The 16,732-nt window shown below is 41.7% G+C and overlaps 1 long non-coding RNA gene across 1 annotated transcript in view; it reads right to left on the reverse strand.

The window, feature by feature from the left end:
• Positions 1–16,732, reverse strand: part of LOC115092603 — a 110,433-nt gene that overhangs the window by 66,994 nt on the left and 26,707 nt on the right. The gene's annotated exons all lie outside the window — the stretch shown is intronic.

Raw genomic sequence — 16,732 nt, forward strand, 5'->3', positions numbered from 1 at the left:
TACAAAAATGAAGACAGAAAAAACTTATACAAACTCAAAAAGAACAATATGCAAAGCAGCAATATCGATGGAACTTTCAGCTACCCCATAAAGGTAGCAAAACTCTTATACAAACGCAAAACACACAGGGGTAGATTTTCAAAGGGTTATGCGCGTAACCCCCAAAAACCTACCCCAAACCCCCCCTGCGTGCGCCGAGCCTATCTTGCATAGGCTGCCAGCGTGCGCAAAGCCCCGGGACACGTGTAAGTCCCGGGGCTTTCCTGGGGGGCATGTCAGGGATATGTCGCGGCCGGCGTGTCATTGGGGGTGTGTCAGGGGGGCGTGTCGCCACTGGTGTGTCATCGGGGGCATTCCGGGGGCGTGGCCGGGGCCTCCAGACCAGCCCCCAGACCGGACCATGGCGCGCCGGTGGCTGGTCCGGCACGGGCAGGCATAACTTGTGCAACAAAGGTAGGGGGGGGGTTTAGATAGGGCCGGGGGTGGGTGGGTTAGGTAGGGGAAGAGAGGAGAAGGTGCGGGGGGTGGAAGGAAAGTTCCCTCCGTGGCCGCTCTAATTTTGGAGCGGCCTCGGAGGGAACGGAGGCAGGCTGCGCAGCTCGGCGCGCGCAGACTGCTGATTTTGGGCAGCCTTGCGCGCGCCGACCCCGGATTTTAACAGATACGCGCGTATCTATTGAAATCCGGCATACTTTTGTTTGCGCCTGGTGTGTGAACAAAGGTACGCGCGCGCGTAGTTTTACAAAATCTGCCCCACAGTATATAATCCTTTTTTACTTTTTTCCAAATCATTCAATAATTTACATAAATATAATCAGTGCTATTGCATTGCCACAAACCTGGCTTGGACTTTCCACTCTCAGTTATACCATCGCTGCTACTATGTCTTTTTGCCTTTCCTTCTTTCTTCAGAATTTTCTATCACTTTTGTCAGTATAATCGTGGGTATTGCATCTCCCTTTTTCCCCTTCTTTTAGATGACTCCACCACTACCATTTAACTTTTTTTATCCCTACAAGGGACCCTTGTTTCGCCATGCAACGGCTTCATCAGGGGAGATCCACTAGAAAAAATATCACAATATCATATCAATGTACTAATCATTATGAAAAACATAAAAAATAACCACATCAAAACCACACTTTTTTACCACAAGAAAAAAGATAAACATAACCAGCAACTGACCTGGCACCCCTCCATACAACTCATTTAAATGGAATAATGCACACCAACAATTAATGACAAATAAGGCTCAATCTGTAATAAAAAGAAATCCAAAACAACTATCGCACCTTGGGTTCATACCCCTTCTCCCAATATCCCCTACCCAAGATATCTCCAGAACGCCATTGTACCACGACCATGAAGTGACTCACCAATGTTCAATAACCCGAAAGCCTTCCATCATCCTCCATATCAAAAGAGATCTTTTTCTACACAGCTCTCTAACAGAAGCCACTTCCATTTCTCCGAAGACATGCTCTCAATGTCGGCGTGCCACTCCTTAAAGGCATGGCGCGCCGACAGATCAAACCCCCATACCGCTGGCATCATGACGTGCTCGATGTGCACCCACAACCAATCACACTAAACCAACACAAAAAAGGAAAACTCTATCACGATTACAGATTGAGCCTTATTTGTCAGTAATTGTTGGTGTGCATTATTCCATTTAAATAGTTGATTGGAGGGGCGCCAGGTCAGTTGCTGGTTATGTTTTATCTTTTTTTTTGTGGTAAAAAAAATTGTTTTTGATGTGGTTATTTTTGATGTTTTTCATAATGATTAGTACATTGATATGATATTGTGATATTTTTTCTAGTGGATCTCCCCTGATGAAGCCGTTGCATGGCGAAACAAGGGTCCCATGTAGGGATAGAAAAAGTTAAAATGGTAGTGGTGGAGTCATCTAAAAGAAAGGGAAAAAGAGAGATGCAATACCCACGATTATACTGACAAAAGTGATTGAAAATTCTGAAGGAAGGAAGGAAAGGCAAAAAGACATAGTAGCAGCGATGGTATAACTGAGAGTGGAAAGTCCAAGCCAGAGTTTGTGGCAATGCAATAGCACTGATTATATTTATGTAAATTATTGAATGATTTGGAAAAAAGTAAAAAAGGATTATTATACTGTGTTTTGCGTTTGTATAAGATTTTTGCTACCTTTATGGGGTAGCTGAAAGTTCCATCGATATTGCTGCTTTCCATATTGTTCTTTTTGAGTTTGTATATGTTTTTTCTGTCTTCATTTTTGTATTTAGATTTTCAATTCATATGTGATAGTATTATAAATATCACTTAAAAGTGCTATTTTATCAGGGGTGGCTGTATCTATGTGGTGTGAATGGGGGATATGTGAGTATTGTTGGGTATTTAACCAATATTGATGCTTTGTATTATTGTATAATAAAGAAAAATTGGCTCTCATTCATGTTGTTTAATGTTTCACGTTGAATTTGAAAGTTGTGTGTAATTCTGCCCATTTGCAGTTTACCTTTTATATTAAAATCTGACGTTAAAGCCAGATTTTAACTCAGCTTAGTAAATAGGCCTCTCAGTAACATTAGTTTGGTGAATCCATTCTACAGAACTTTAATTTTGTAAAATTAGCAAGCCCTGTCCAGGAGGGATCCATAGCTCACTTGCTATGGATGTTGAGCTGTCTCATCTTTTGGGACCAGTGCCAAGCATCCTGTGATGAGAAAACCTTCTTACCATGGTTTGGTGGTCAGCACAGCAGCTCATCCACCAGGGCAAGAAGCAGTTATGAAAGGACTAAAACTCCCAGAAGCCTATGGGAGAGGGTGGAGTTCCTAAGAGAAAGGGAGGGTAGGAAATCTGACCTCACATATAGAACAGGTAAGGTAAAGAAGGAAGGAGCGGGAGGATTTTCAGGGATGAGCCAGGCCATCACTGGCCAGAGCTGATACAGGAAGAGCGAGAACAAATGGAGGTGGAAACCACAGAGGAGCTAGAGATTATGTACATGGAGGCAGACGGAGGTCAGTGGGAAAAACTGTGTATAAGCTTGAAGTACTGTATCTGACAATTTCTTTGTATTTCTTTTTTTTCCTTTTTTACCCCTAGAGATTCAAATGCTTAGTGGGACACTTGGTTTGGCACTAAATTTGAACTGCTTGAAGTTTTTGTCTTCTCCTGATGAATGGGAGTAGCTTCAGGGATGTCCAGCAAGGCAGAGCAGGGCTGAGCAAAAGCTCAGGACTATGATTGGTTTTCTTATTCTTCTCTTCCTAAGAAATAGACCAACATTGCTATAACTGAGTCAAAGCCATGCAGGGGGTTGTGCTTGGCTCTGCCGAGGAGAACAAGCTGAAGAAGCCCAGCCTGTGTTACGAGTGAACATTGAGCTCCAGCTGTCAATACATGACAATGAGTTGAATCAGAAGCAGGGTCCTGTGAAAGAAGCTCAAACTTGTCACTTTTAAAATATGCATAACAGCATACTTTCTGTTTTCATTATTGTAATCTGCAGAAGCACATATTAGAACAAAACTGGGCGTTCCAAGATGGCGATGTAGATGGATGTGCTTGCTGCAGCTCTGTTTGCTTTTTCCTAAAAAATAATTAGACCAGGATATTTTGGTATCAAGGTCTTGGAAAATTATTAAAATGCCTCATAAGCGCAAGGGCAAGATTAGGGTATTCCTGGCGGACCCTGGCCTTGCATCAGAGCAGCGTTTAATAACGCAGTACACCGCGACTGCACAGACCCAGCCGGCTTCAAGCCCCATAGGCGTATCAGGGAGAGAAGACCCGATTTCACCCGGGGAAATCACTCTAAGCCCGCCAGATCCTAGACAACCTGTACTAGCTTCCTCACCGAATCCTGCCGCCTCTGCATAGACGAAGGATGAAAATTTCATTGGATGACCTTTGCTCACCGGGAGAACCGACAGTGACCCGGAAGAGCTCCCTACCACCATCCTGTCGAGAACTCCGGCCCCCTCGGAGTGAGGAGCGGTTGGAGGAGTGGCTACTCCCGTGGGAGAGGAGAGAGGCTCGGCAGGAGGTAATGGATTAAACAACTTGGAGACAGAGGATCTTATCAAACTCCCTTTGGGGAATGATGGCAGGTATGTCTAAACTAATTAAGGAGCAAACCTTTCGAATTGTAGATCTGGGTAAGAAATTGGACTCAGTAACGAAGGATAATCTCTAGGCACAACAAGAACAAGTGCAAACTACTGAGTCTTTAAAGCTTGAAGTGAGGAAATTACAGAACATATCTGCAAACCTGATGCGGGACTCCTTAGTCTCTTCAAGAAGGTTGGAAGCAGTCAAGAATTACCTAAGACATTTGAATATCAGACTCTTAAATTTCCCCAAGATTATGGGTGAAATACCTATCGTAACCTTTAAAAAATACCTTCAAGAGGCTTTAAAGATCCCGGTGGAACAGATACCTCCAGTGAAAAAAATCAGTTTTTTGACTCAAAGAACTGGAAATATTTCTTTAACTGAAGGGAACAGGCCTGATTTTTCAAATCTCACCCAGTATCTGGAGAACTCAGAGGGAGAAGTAATTGAGAGAGAGCTGTATTGTTTGTTTCTTTATTCTCGGAGCAAGACTTTAGCCTTATAATGAGAGCTTATTTTAAGACTATGAAAGAGTTATATCAAGGTCAAGTGGTCCGAATGTTTCCTGATTTATCTAGGCCAATGCAACTCCGTCGAAAAGTTTTCTTATCTATGAGAGCTGAGGTGTTCACGCTGGGTGCGAATTTCCAACTTCGCTATCCGTGCAAATGTGTGGTTAAAATTTCCAATAATACTTATATTTTTTTCAACCCGGACCATTTGAAAGAGTTCCTTGTTAGTAGAAGACAACCACCTTCAATAAGTGAATAGGATCATAGTAAATACGGTGCAGTAATAATCGCATATTGTTTTTCTTTGTATTGAAACTAGATGTACTTCTCAATTTTAGTAAATACGTCCTCCAAAATGTTTTCTTTAAAGATTTTTTTGAAATATGAGAAGTATGCTCAGGGCCATGTTTAAGATGTGCTCAGAGGCATATGATAGTTTATTTTATTATTGTCTTGTTAATATTTCCTCATGTCTCATGAAATGTATTTCATACAAAGATATTCTTTGTAGATTCTGTGTAAAATGAAAAATAAAAAAGAGAACAAAACTGTATAATATTATAACACAGCTATATGGGTTCAGACCTTTCTCATGTCACAACTGGACTACAAAGCTCTCATCGCATTTTAACTGAAGCTGCTGGCAAGAAATTAGAGTCCTGTTCTTTTATACATATCTAATTGTCTGATGAAGCCCTCAGAAACACATAACAACCTCCAGAGAGAATTTTCTGTCTGAAAAACAAAGCAAGCAAGCATACTCCAGGTAGCATAGTGTCAAGCTCACACATTGCTACTTGTACTGTATAACACTCAAATACATTTAAAAAACTCCAGTACAGGATGCTTTCAAATGTTCAAGATAATTTTACTGCTCAGATCTTAACTTATATGGTATCTAGTTTAGATGATGTTTCCAGCCACTCAACTATTGTACCTCGTTTACTAGTTGAAACCCCCTGACATTTCAATAGACTGTCTGTTGCTATTGATTTGATAGGTCGCCAACCATCAGGTCAAGTCTGAAATCGTTATCCATTGTCTGCAAGACAGCACCAATGTCAGCCACTGAAACAGCTAAATGCTGTGAGCAGATGGGTGCATGGGTTAGTTGAGCCGATGTGAAGCTGTGGAGTGTGGGTTGTGGTGGAGGTGTCTGTGTTCTGCCAGCCATGGGCGCATGCTTGTGTCAATAGTGTGTGCATTGGTCCAACAGGGCAGTGACAGAGCACAGTGGTGGGCACATACTGGTGGCAGAGTCTGGTAGTGGGTGTGTTCTTGTGTTGGCGGTGCACACAGATTTCCAGTAGGGCATGGCAGAGCCCAGTGATGGGTGTATTCTCATGCCAATGGTAGGTACCTGCTTCAGACAGGGCAATGGCAGTTGCTGGCAGAGGGCACATTCTTGTGTTGGCAGCGTGTGCATGGATCCGGCAGGGCAGTGGCAGAGCCCATGTTAGACAACCGATAGTGCCCCCAGTCAGCTGCAGGAAAACATTGCAGATAGGCAGAATCAGCAGCTGTGGTTATGAATACACTGCAGACAGAGAAAGAGCAGCCAAGGCTATTTTATATGTGTAAACTAGTTGCTAACTGTTGGAAAATCAGCAGCTGATATTAGTTCCCACTTCCTCAGGCCACCTCCCCTACCTATATACATCCTTTCTTCCCTCCTACTGCATCTGTCCTCATCCTTGCTGCCCCTAGGTTTCTGCTGCCTTCCTCCAACCCATGGCTCTTCTTCCAATACCACAGGGCATCTTCCTTGTTGCCCTTTGGTCTTGCAGCTTGTCTTTCAATCCCACAGGATTTGCAGACAAAGCAAATTGTCTTTGCGCAGTGCATCTTCCACTGGTGGCTGGCATCAGGAGAGCACTACCAGACAGGCATACTACGCCTGTCATTAAGTGTATTATATATAATAAAAGATTCCAGTGTCATGTTTTATCAGAGGAAAAGTTTGGGCAGGAAGAATTTGTCTTGAAAATATTTGGAATAACATTTCAACTGCAGTTGTAAGGTGCAAATGTCATTTACTAATGTAGCTGTGCTTGGCTTTAAATGTCTTGTATAAAAACCATGAGGCCAATACTGGAAAGATTTTACGCAGGTAAACGTGTTCACTCGTGATTATTGTCCTTCTCCTACTGGAGGTAAAAGTGGGCAGGGTTGGGTCAGGGGGAGGGTCAGTACACAAGAAGTTTTCCTTTGAATAGGAGCTTGCATTCCTACAGGTGCTTTAACCTCACAGACAGTATCAAAATTGCCCTCAAGCTGTTTAGAGGGTAATTTTACCTAATGTGCCTAAGTCAGCACATATAAGGATAAGTCGGTATGTCTAAAGTCAAAACTATAGTTTATAAAGCGTGTGGTGAGAGTCACACAGTTTATAAAATACCACGCCTCTCCACCTTTCCCACCCCCTGAAAGTACAGGCACATTTTTTTTAAATGCAGGGATCCGCATAATTTATGCTATTTTATAAAAATATGATTATATGTTTTACTAATTGTAACCTGTGCGTGAAATAACCCTCGGTTTATGTGCGGAGGCAGGTATTTTATAACGTATGCATGTACTCCCCCCTCTGAAACTACTTTCAATCACCAGTTCCACTAGACCTCCATCACTTCACCCTGACCCCCCCACCACTTAACACAGACCTCCATCCAAAAACTGCAGACATTTCATTTCCACAACTTGAATAGCAAGTGTAAAAGTGTGCATGTAAGTTGCACATACAATATACTTACTTCTGTGTCGCACTTCCAAACCCCATCCCGGAACGCCATACTCGCATAGTATGTGCAAAAGGGTTAAGTACATATGGAATTCCAACCTTCTGAAAATTTGCTTACCACGCACAAGGGCTAAATATTCTGATTTAATGTGCACAGCTACCACGTAACGCTTTGAAAATTGACCCCTCAATGCTGTTTGTATTATTTCCTAAAACAGATTTTCCTTTCTGTTTATAATAATAATTATTATTGTTTCTCAATTTCTCAGGTTGCATTTAAAAATATTAATGAAATATAAGGTATCTATTCCTTCTGAGACCGCTTGGCACTTACTTTTTCTTTCATTGTTCCATTTTGCTCATTATAGCATAAAACTGGCTCTTCTTGGTAGGATTTGAGTTACTCAGTACAATGCACTGGTGTGCTACTAATCTGTGCCCTTTGATTCAAATCTTGAATTTGGTCCCTGTGAGGTATCATCCACCTCAATAGTTTTTTGGGGTAGGGACCTGATTTCTCTCCCCTTCCCAGAAATGAGATATAAAATTTAGGGATGTTTCTCTTTTTATTTTCCCTTAAAAGTCCACTATTTACAGGTCACAACAGCTCTGTCCTTTAGCCTAAAACATCAAGGTATTAGACATGCAAATGAGGGGTTAAATACCAGGCTGTAAAACTCCATGCAAGAAGTAAACCTTTGTTTCTATGCACTGATAATCTGCTAAATCCCCCCCCCCCCCCCAACAGCTGGCTATCAGGTTTTTCCATGAAAATTCCCTAGTAGCTTATTCAGTTTCAGGCTATCTTGACTGGGGTCTGCGTTTGGTCTTCCTAACAGTATCCCAGCTGCTGTTTCTCTCCGACTGCCTCTCTACCAGCTGCCTACTTTTCTCTGTTTTCTTTCAATTTGCCAATTACTTTCACACGGACCCCTCCCCAGGCTAGATTCCCTTGAAACTACAATTCCCGGGAAGCTTGGCTCATTATTTGTTTTAATTAGATCTGTACTCTGCCTTGATGTATTTAAGGGAAAAGTAGGTAATCAAATATTGATAAATAAATTAAGAGAGACATTTCCTCCTCTCTGGCTTCAATGCTGCTTCTAAAGCTCCCTCTAGTGGAGAGCTGCCCAAACTTCAGGAAGGTCATGCACACTCTCTTGCTGTTTCACCTTGGAACTATGACTCGCTTTGCAAATAAAAGACTGATCCCAAGTGGCATTTTCCACCTCACAAAGGCCCCAGTGTAATAAGATAGTGTTAGGCTGTATGCAAGTCCGCGCATGGCTCTTCTCAAGTTTTTCTTTGAGATCCTTATTCCTGATGTAGTAAGGAGTTTAGGATACAAAGTTGAATAAAAATGTACACACAACTTACAACTCCTCCATGCAAGTCCCATGTTAATCAAGACATTAGCTATTACTCCCCAATGCAGAGAGATGCACAGGCTTAACTCATTTTCTTAATACTGGAAATTTAACTCCTGGTCTCCTTGCCTTAGCGAAGGCATGGAGATTACTACCTGTAACCAATATGCCTTGATGTTTTTAATGTAACTGTAACATTACTCCCCACTTCAATGGCTAGAGGACGGAAATTAAGAAAAGCGTGCAGGGGGTAACTTGCTGGTGCAGAAGTTACTATCCTTAAGGGGAAGAGAGGAATTGGATTCAGACTATAACTGAGGGCCCAGACTTCTACGGTCTGGGATACTGATACACATACATAAGGGAAAAAGCACAGGACTGCTTCTACAGCCAAGTCCTAAAGGAAATCAAGAAAGCTTGTGGCAGTTATTACCCTTAGCAGAAAGCATGGAGATTACTCCCCTTAATCAATGAGCTTTGATGCTTTAAATGCAACTGCAATATTGCTCCTCAATTCAATGACAGGGGAAAAGGGGAACTGGATTCAGACAACATCAAGAGGGCCCCAGCTCCTAAGGTCTAGGGCACCAATACACAGACATAAGGGAAAAACACAGGACGGCTTCTACAGCCAAGTCCATAAGAAACGCACGTCAAGCAACACTGTCTGAATTTTCAAGAAAACTTATCACCCAGTAAAAAATGTTACTAGCTGAAATTTTTATGGGCATCAAAAGGTTTGGGGATAACTGCACTGAGTGACAGTTACTACCCTTAAGGAAAATATGGGAGTAACCTGCACAGATTGGCACTACCATAAGCTTGCTGGGAAGACTGGATGGACCATTTGGTCCTTTTCTGCCTTCATTTCTAGGTTTCTATGCAGGTTTCTAAAGTTTCTGGGCGCTAGTGTCAGTCTATGGGGCTGAACCTGGGGTCCTGCACTTAGGATTTATGTGCTTAAAACTTTTGTGAGTTTTGTCCACAAATGTTATGCTCTTAACTCATATTTTATGTGCACAACATTTAGGGCATAACTTGGACTCCAAATTTATGTTTTGTGTGTACAACGTTTGAACTAATTCTGCCTCATTTTTTGTTATAATAAACTGATAAGTTCTTGGAAAAAAATAAAATAATTGAAAATGAAAAGGCTTGCTTCTTTTCTGTATATCTGGAACAAATTGGATGAGCTTACTGAGCACTGTGTACATAAATAGAACCATATGTATTAGTGCATGGTACCTGTGTTTGCTTTCAGCTTCGCATTAAGGAACAGATTTAAACATAGAAGACATATGTACTACATTTTTTGGAATGCGTGTCTTATTGCTGGGATATATATCAGTTTTTGGTTTTTTTTTTAACTCAGTAATTTATCAGCATTTTACTACCTCAAGAACAAAAACAGGAGAAATCAGTAGGAAAAAAAAAAGACTCATAAAATGACAGGTAAAGATGTTTGTTCTTGTTGTAATAAACATTGATAAATTTCAGGGAAAATAAAATAAAAACTGAAAAAAGCAGTCCCTAGCCTTACAGGGAAATTGCAAGGGTAGTTTTACAGTTGCTGAAATCTTATTTTTTTTCCAAGTATTGCTGAATATTATTTTTGGTTGGATGTGTATGTGATTCAGCATCTTTGCTAGCTATTAAGGCTCCTTTATATAGATAGAATGTTTGCATCATTTCTCTTTGTGTTAGGGATATTCTTCATTTCTCATTAAAGTTTACAAAAAAAAAAAAGAAAAGAAAGAACTGATCAAGTGTTGCAAAAATCAATATCATGAATTTCAAACGTTTGCTTTTGTTTGACAGGTTTGCTTATTACCAGAATAAAGGTCCATCTCTTTTTTATTCCTCTGCAGGGAATCCGGAAGGGGGCTAGACAGTCTTAGAAACATTTTAAGATAGTGATACCTTTTTATTAGACTCTTATTTTTCAGATTCCCCCCCCACTGTCCTACCAATGTAACCTAACCCGTTTCTAGGAGGGGGAGGGACCAGCTCTAAGAAATATAGACGTGACGGCAGAAAAGGACTAAATGGTCCATCCAGTCTGCCCAGCAAGCTTATGGTAGTATTTGCCGTGCAGGATACCCCCATGCTTATCCGTTTCCAAAACCGTAGAAGTCAGGGCCCTTCTTGGTTACTGGCTGAATCCAATTCCCTGTTACCCCTTGCTGTTGAAGCAGAGAGCAAATATTGAAGTTGCTTCAAAGTATCAGGCTTATTGCTTAAAGGTAATTATTGCTGCACCAGCAAGTTACCCCCATGCTTGTTTCCCCAGACCGTAAACGTTAGGGCCCTTGTTGGTTGCTGACTGACAGGTGGGATGTTAATTCAGTGTCCATGTCTATAGGGAGGATAATAATTCTAGAAAGAGAAATTACTACTTTCCTGATCATTTTTTCTTTAGTGTAGACAGATGGACTCAGAACTAGTAGGTTACGCTCCCCTGCCAACAGACAGAGATGGAGCAAGCTGACGTCACAGTATATATAACCCTACAGTGACCCCAGCCTGCTAGTATTCTCTTCAAAAGCAACTGAGGACAGACTAGCAAAAAACTTGATTAAAAACAGTCAACCATTACAGTACTCAACAACAAGAACAATGAACTCAAGCAAGGAACGTATGTACCCCAATCTAGGGACTGGATGAACACTAATCCCCTGGAATACATAGCCCCACAGGAGGACCGTTGACACAATCATTCAGCAGCCTAGGGTGGGAAGCTGAATCCATCTGTCTACACTAAAGAAAGTGAAATTCAGGTAAGTAGTCATTTCTCCTTTTCTAGTGTGTAGACAATGGACTCAGGACCAATAATATGTACCAAAGCTACTCCTGAACCGGGTAGGAGGCTGCCAGCGGTCCAATCAACACTGCACGTGCAAGGGCTGCATCCTCCCAGGCCTGCACATCCAGATGATAAAACCTGTAAAAAGTATGTAAGGAGGACCATGCCGCAGCTCGGCGAATGTCAACAGGAGACAATCTAACCTCTACTAATGACACTGCCTGAGCCCTAGTGGAATGAGCCTTAATCTGAGAAAGCAACAGCTTTTCAGCATCCATATACACAGCTGTGACTACCTCCTTAATCCAGCAAGCTATAGTAGCCCAAACAGGTGATCAGTCTTTCGGAAAGGTTCAAAAACCTCCAGATGCCGCATGATAGAGGTCTTTAAAATCATGAGAGGTCTAGAACTGGTAAATGTGAATCGGTTACTTACACTTTCAGAAAATAGAAGGACTAGGGGGCACACCATGAAGTTAGCATGTAGCACATTTAAAACTAATCAGAGAAAACAAGCCTGAATGTTTCTGCCACTAACAGAGGTATGTATCATATCCAAAATGGTCCAATGAAGTTGATCAAAAGTGTGATTATACTGTAGGCAATGTTTGACGATAGGCACAGCCAACATTCTACTAGTAGGCAATCGGCAACGATGTTCCTTCAAACATATTTTTATTGGTCTTGAAGTACATCCAGTGTATAACTGAGGACACGTGCACTGCAATAAATACATTGTTTTGAGAATTAAAATCAGCATCAAATTTCTTCTTATAGATTTTCTTAGTAACTAGATGTTGCCATATACTTTCTTCCATTGTGTTGATGCACATGTCAAGTTTATATTTATCAATAATTAACTCTCCCAATCTCCGCTAAAAGTGAGACCCAACTAATATATATGTATCTCAATGTTAATCTCACCCTCCTGTGCCTAACAATATTTTATGTGTCAATTTTTATTTAATTTTAATTAAAAAATAATATGGAATGGAAAAAGGTAAGTTTCATACATATGAATGCATGCCTCCTCGGCCTTGCTTCAATTTTGTGGTGTAATCATAAACTTACCAACCTTCCGATCCCTTTTTGTTTGTGTATCTTCTTTATTTTAATCAATTTGTTAATAAATAATATTATTTAATAATAAAATTATGTATTAACAAATTGATTAAAATAAAGAAGATACACAAAACAAAGAAGATACACAAACAAAAAGGGATCGGAAGTTGGTAAGTTTATGATTACACCACAAAATTGAAGCAAGGCCGAGGAGGCATGCATTCATATGTATGAAACTTACCTTTTTCCATTCCATATTATTTTTTAATTAAAATTAAATAAAAATTGATACATAAAATATTGTTAGGCACAGGAGGGTGAGATTAACATTGAGATACATATATACAAGTTTATATTTATGACATTCATGTGAATCTACCAACCTCATTTTAGCATTTTATGTAACCACATCCTGTCAGCTCGACAATGATGCAATATTTTATTCTACATTCCTTTAAGAGGAACCACCACTGGTAACTTCTGCATTTCCCAAAAGACAAGCCCCAAAGCTTCCACTGTCACCATGCGACCAATTTCCCTCTGCTAATAATCTGCTTGTTATGTTTATGAGAGAATGTGAACCCTGGGCTGAGATAAGAGGTGTCTCCGCCCACAGGGAGGAGCCCTGTGAGCCTCACCATCAGCAGGCGTTGTCTCAGTGGTGTGGGACACAGCTAGAAGTAGAGACTTTATTATGAGGAAGGAAAAATAATGTCCACAGAATAATAGATGAAGTAGTACAGTTCTGAGCAAGGGAATTACCCAGAGAGAACCACAGCTGAGAAGATCTGGTAGTGGCCCATGGAGTGGGGTATGCCGGGGATCCCCTCTGACGAAAGCAAGCAACTTCAGGAATACAGATCCGGTAGTGTCCAGCGGAGCGGGGTATGCCAAGGAAGAGTGTACAGTAGATGTTGAGAAGTTAGCAGAGATGCCGGAACCCGGAAGTGGCTCTTGTAGCTGTACTGTAGATATTCTGTAGTGTAGGAAAGCTGAATGGTTTCTACTGATGAACGATGGTAGTGGCCCGAGGTTGGGGTACACCGGGAGGAATCCACAGAGCAGTTTGAGTAGTAGAAGTCAGTAGAGGTACTCTCAGTAGATGATTCCCGGAGAGAGAGAGTGAGAGAGAGAGAGAGAGAGAGAGAGAGAGACCTGAGAAGCAGGTCTAGAAGCAGTCAGGCAGGAAGGCCCTCTGAGGAGCGGATAGCCCAAATCACAGGGGAGCCCCCAAGGAACAGGTACTCATAGCGTCCAATTGCCAAGACCAATTCAGGAACAGGAAGTCTTGAGTGTAGAGAATTCAGCAAGACGGAACTCCTTGCTAACTCAAGAAGGCAAGGGCTGGTCGGGTTAAATAATGAAGTGGGTTGACATCATCGGGAAGGGATGCCCCCAAGGTTCCCACCATGATGTCTTCACAGGAGGTCCTTGCATGCGCGAGCCTAGGTAATTCTGGGTCCAAGGCGGTCAGCAGCGCCCATGCTGTTCTGAGAACACCGGAGAGGTCGGCAGGGATTGGCAGAGAATGCTGTTCTTCCCAGACTTGATGGAGCAGGGAAAAAAAGAGGTGAGCATGAGAGGTTGCAGCCATCTGCAACTGACAGGCGTAACAGTATTCCCCTTCTTAGGGCCCCTCCCAGGGGGTTTCAGCTTCCTGGGATGTGTCCTGTGGAACTGTTGGATTAACTCATTGTCGAGGATTTATTTATTTATTTATTTATTTTTAATTTTTATATACCGAAGTTCTTGTGGGAATTACAAATCACTCCGGTTTACATAAAACGATGAACTGCCCAACAGCGGATGGGGGCTTTACATAGAACTGTAGAACATAAGGAACAATAAAACCGGATGTCAATTTAACATAGTAATAATAAATATAATATAATATAATATGTACATACAATTTAACTATTTAACGTAGTAGAGATGACCTGTCAAATCTACCATATAGATACAATAAGAGTAATATAGTGAACTTATGGATTCAAAAATTGATTGAGCAGTTGTGGAGTCCTGATAGTAGGAATTGGTGAGATGTCGATAATTTAGGGATACTATTATTTAGGAAGTCCTCTTGTCTAAGTATCATTGAGAATCTGGGAAGGCTTGTTGGAAAAGCCAGGTCTTCAGTCTTTTTTTGAACTCTTGATGACTGGGTTCTAGTCTTAGATCTGGGGGGAGAGCGTTCCACTGGTGGGGTCCAGCTGAAGATAATGCTCGTTTGCTCAATGCTGATTTTACTTGTGGGACATGCAGTGTTCCTTTGTATGCACTTCTAATTGGTCTGGAAGATGTATGCGGTTGAAGTTGAGTGCTTAGCATGATAGGAGCCAGATTGTATATTGCTTTGTGTACTACTGTGAGTATCTTATAGAGTATCCTATATTTGATGGGAAGCCAATGTAAGTTATGAAGGATTGGGGTGATATGGTCTTTTTTGTTAGAACTTGTGAGGATTCTAGCAGCGGAATTCTGTACCATCTGTAATGGTTTGATGGTGTTGAAGGGTAGACCTAGCAGAAGGGAGTTGCAATAGTCGAGCTTTGATAGTATGATGGATTGCAGTACGAGCCTGAAGTCCGAGAAGTAGAGGAGGGGTTTAAGTTTTTTAAGGACTTGCAGTTTGTAAAAGCAGTCCTTAGTGGTAGTGTTTACGAACTTTTTTAGGTTTAGATGGTTGTCTAGCCAGGCTCCAAGGTCTCTGACGTCGGGTGAGAACTTGCTATTTGAGTTATGAGAGAGGTTTGATGAGATTGTAAGGGGATCCTGGGAGACAATGAGCATTTCGGTTTTATTGTCATTCAATATTAGGTTGAGGTTTGAGAGGATGTTTTTAATCGGCTGTAGGCATTCGTTCCAGTATGTGATGGTTTTTTCAAGGGATTCTGAGATCGGGAGAAGGATTTGTATGTCGTCTGCATAGAGGTAGTGTGTAAGCTTGAGGTTTGAGAGTAGGTGGCAGAGAGGGAGGAGGTAGATATTGAAGAGGGTGGGTGAAAGTGAGGAACCTTGTGGGACTCCTAGATCTGTGAGGACTGGATGCGATTCTTTGTTGTTTATTCTAACTTTGTAGAATCTGTTGCTTAAGAAGGACTGGAACCATCTTAGAGCTGTGCCTTTGATCCCTATATTGGCAAGTTGGTCTATAAGTATCGTGTGTTTTACCGTGTCAAACGCAGCAGAAAGATCAAGAAGAACAAGCAGGTACAATTGTTTTTTCTCCAGGTTAATGAGGATGGTGTCAGTGAGAGATAGTAATAGAGATTCGGTGTTTAGGCGTTTTCGGAAACCATATTGAGCCGGGGATAGAATATTATGATCTTCCAGGTATTCTGACAGTTGCTTGTTGACAATTTTCTCCATCAGTTTGGCAATGAGTGGTAAGTTAGCGATAGGTCGAAAGTTAGCTGGGTCCGATGGAGAGGCGTTTGGTTTTTTTAGTAGTGGTTTGAGGATTGCCAATTTTAACTGGTTGGGAACTAGACCTTGAGAAAGGGATGAGTTAATAATTTCTGCCATTGGTTTTGAGATGGTGTTTGGTATGGCTATGAGGAGATTAGTTGGATGTTACATGCAGGCTCCCAACTATTTTCCTCAGGACTGAATCCTTCCCAGGAAATAAGATAGTCCCATCATCTGCCATGTCTTCGTATATCAAGGATGTCTTCCACTTGATACATTATGTCTTCTTCAGCAGAGAGAGACTGGGTTTCTGGTGTTTTCCTGGAGAATTTCGATAGGATGAGTGGCTTCAGAAGAGAGATATGGAATGCATTATGTATTCCTAGTGCTGGTGGTAGCTTCAAACTGTACGAGACTGGACCCAGGCGGCGAAGAATTGCAGAGTCCTATGATGGTACTTTAAGGCGGATGAAACGGGTACTAAACCATACCTTGTTGCCGGGTTGTAATTGTGGTTCGGCTCTGTGATGGGCATCATAGAACTTTTTGGTTTGTTGTCCAGCCTTCTGGAGAAGTTCCTTTGTGTGTTCCCACAACTGATGTAATTCTTGCGCCGAATCCTAGGCTGCAGGAGAAGCTACGGATAATGGCATTGGTAGTGGAGGTTACAGCTGATGTCCAAAAACAAGTTGAAAAGGTGATGACCCCGTTGAAGCAGAATGATGCGAGTTCAGCGCAAATT

The sequence above is a fragment of the Rhinatrema bivittatum genome, chromosome 5 (assembly GCF_901001135.1).
Source record: "Rhinatrema bivittatum chromosome 5, aRhiBiv1.1, whole genome shotgun sequence".
Lineage (NCBI taxonomy): Eukaryota > Metazoa > Chordata > Amphibia > Gymnophiona > Rhinatrematidae > Rhinatrema > Rhinatrema bivittatum.